This window comes from Octodon degus, unplaced genomic scaffold, assembly GCF_000260255.1.
Source record: "Octodon degus isolate 3935 unplaced genomic scaffold, OctDeg1.0 scaffold00041, whole genome shotgun sequence".
Lineage (NCBI taxonomy): Eukaryota > Metazoa > Chordata > Mammalia > Rodentia > Octodontidae > Octodon > Octodon degus.
In genome coordinates this window covers 15,188,989-15,192,048 of record NW_004524617.1, presented here as the reverse complement: position 1 = coordinate 15,192,048, position 3,060 = coordinate 15,188,989, and positions in this window count along the sequence as shown.

Sequence of the window (3,060 nt, the reverse complement as noted above, 5' to 3'; positions counted from 1 at the left end):
TGATAGCAATAACAGAAAAGATGGAAGGAAAAAACTAGTGTTATTGAGTAAATATAATATACTAATGCAATCCATGAAATGTAATGCCCTCTAAAAGTTGCATTGAACTTGCACAATGAAAAAATCTAGGGCTACCACTAATTTTTTCATGAAGTATAATTGGCATGCTAAGAGTAAGGTAAATGGAATTTTTGAACCTGAAAGAGTAAACAGGACACATCCAGAATCAGCTCAGGCCTGGCACATGAGTGAGACACTCCACTCACCTGTGCTCTGCTGTGCCTTCTAGACCCCACCAGAACCAACCCAGGCCCGGCATGTGAGTGAGACACTCCACTCCACTGCACCCACTGGAACCTTCCAGTGCCAGCCCAGGCCTTGAATGTGTGTGTGTGAGACCTTCCACTCCATGGCACCCGCCGGACCCCTCCAGACACAGCCCAGACCCAGTATACAGGCCTGGTGTGAAATAATCCAGCTGAAGTCCCTGCAGAGAGGCTAGGGGCCAGAACCACCCGGCTAATACAGGAGTAAAACATCTTGCCAGAGGAGCACAGTGGGTTCACTTCCATGGACTGCAACAAGAAGCTGAACACAGCAGCCAATCCCAATCCAGGTACATCAGGACAAGTTCAAACTTCATAGATCTGGACCTGGTAAGTTCAGACTCATTGCTAGACCCAGATCTATGAGACCATCCTTCCTCTTTCTCTCTTGACTGAGAGAGGGGGGCAAAAGGATACAGGGGTGAACTAGTCTACCTAGAAGACCCCAGGTACACCAAGGGGAGGTCATCAGACAGAACTTAGGGGAACCAACATAAATAAAAATTCCCAATTTAAGATATACTTAAGGGTCGGCCAAATAGTTCAGCAGAATAAAGCACCTGCAAGCAGGCAGAAGGGCCTGGGGTTCAATCTCTGGGTCTGCTTTGCTGGCTCCACCCCCAGTGCATGCTGAGATGGCAATTGAGACTGAGTATAGTGGTGAAACTCTGTAATCCCTGGTCTTGGAGGCTATAACAGGTGGATCACTACGAGTCTGATCTAGTAGTGAGACCCTGAACATCCTATAAACACTTCCCTAAAAATACAAAAAACAAACACCTGCTTAGCTACACAGACATAAGGCTTACTCTTATTGTCTAAAATACAAACTCATTACTTACAAAAGTTTGTCACCTGCTAACTATCACTACCCATTATTAGTGTTCTCAATAGTAGTTAAATAATACAAAACTATAACAGCTTTAACCATGAAGTCTCACTTGGGTAAGAATTTTGGTAGGTGATAAGCTTATAACTGTACCAAATCTCTACACTAAATGTCAGAAGGTAGTGTTATACAAAGTGACAAAGAAAAGGAGCAAAGTGCCATCTTAGGCCTCGAGCCCACCCAGCACAAATGCAGGAGACACTAGCGCAGAAGAAATTGGGAATCACACATCTGAAATCTCTGAATTAATAGTGTCTTAAGTAAAGAAACAACTGGAGAAAGGTACAGAGGAAATGAGATCAGAAATAACCTCTGAAATAAAAAAGAAGTCTCTGAAGTAATAGCATCTGAAATAAACAAGTGACTACAGAAAGAGAGAGAGGAAATCAGATCAGAAATAGTCTCTGAAGTAAAAAGACAAAGGATAAATATAATGAAGGATTAATTACAGCTTCTGAAAACACACTCATAAAAAATTAGAGAATAGAAAAATGATGGATTCCTTGAATGATCAATATAAGAAAGAAATAGATCACGTGAAGCAGATTCAAAGAGGTGTACAGTAATATAAAATCTCATTACAAACTGGCAAAATCATTTGAATGAAAGTGAAGATAGTGTTTCAGATCTTGAAGACACCAGGGCAACTAGTAAAAAGGTAAGAAAAAATCTCTTAAAAATGACTAGGGTGCAGAAAAAAAGATTCAATATCTGCAAGATGATGGAAAGATGAATAACGGGCAACTAATGGGCACCAAAGAGAAAAAAGGATCCAATACAAATGATAAAGAAAGAATATGGGCAGAAGAAATAGCAGAAAACTTACCAAAATGGGGAAACAATTTCACATTCAAATAACTGAAGCATATAGAACTCCAAATAACATCAATCCTATTAAAACCACAGCCAGACATGTAATAGTCAAGATCCCAGAATTCCAGCACAAGAAAAATATACTAAAAGCTGCTAGAGAAAAGAAACAGGTCATATTTAAAGGAAAACCCATAAGAATAATGACAGACTCCTCTTCACAAACCATAAAGTCAAGAAGAGCATGGAGCAGAGTACTTCAAGTTCTCATTGGAAACAGACTCCAACCCAGACTACTATACCCTGCAAAACTCTCTTTCAAGTTTAATAGAGAAGTGAAATACTTCCATAACTAAGAATGACTAAACAATTTCATGATGGCAAAGCCAACCCTACACAGACTACTAAAATATATCCTTGAGAGGGACCAACATGACTACAACTCCAATAATGAGAACGGAAAGAACCAACCAAATAGGGCAAACAAATAACCACAGGAGGAAAAAGGGTTAAAATAACATGTCAATCATGAGTCACTACATCTCAATTATAACCATCAATGTAAATGGTTTCAATTCATCAATTAAAAGAAATAGACAGGCACAGTGGTTCAGGAAATAAAATCCAACAATATCCTGTATACAAAAAATACACTTAACTAATGAAGAAATTCATAGGCAGAAAGTCAAAGGATGGAAAACAATACTACACACCACAGTACCTCAGAAAAAAGCAGGGGTAGCAATCTTTTTTCACACAGTCTGAACTTCAAATCAAGAATGATCAAATGAAATAAAGAAGGCCACTACATACTGCTAAGGGGAAAAACTAAAGAGGAAGAGGTAACACTGATAAATATGTATGCACCAAACATAGGAGCGCCCAACTATATAAGACAAATTTTTTCAGAACCAGGGGTTGAACTCAGATTCTTGCACTTTCCAGGGAAGTGCTTATTCTAATTAGCCATCTCCCTGGCCCCTCAAGACAAATCTTAAGCATCATTAAAAATCTAATATCCAGTACCACAATTCT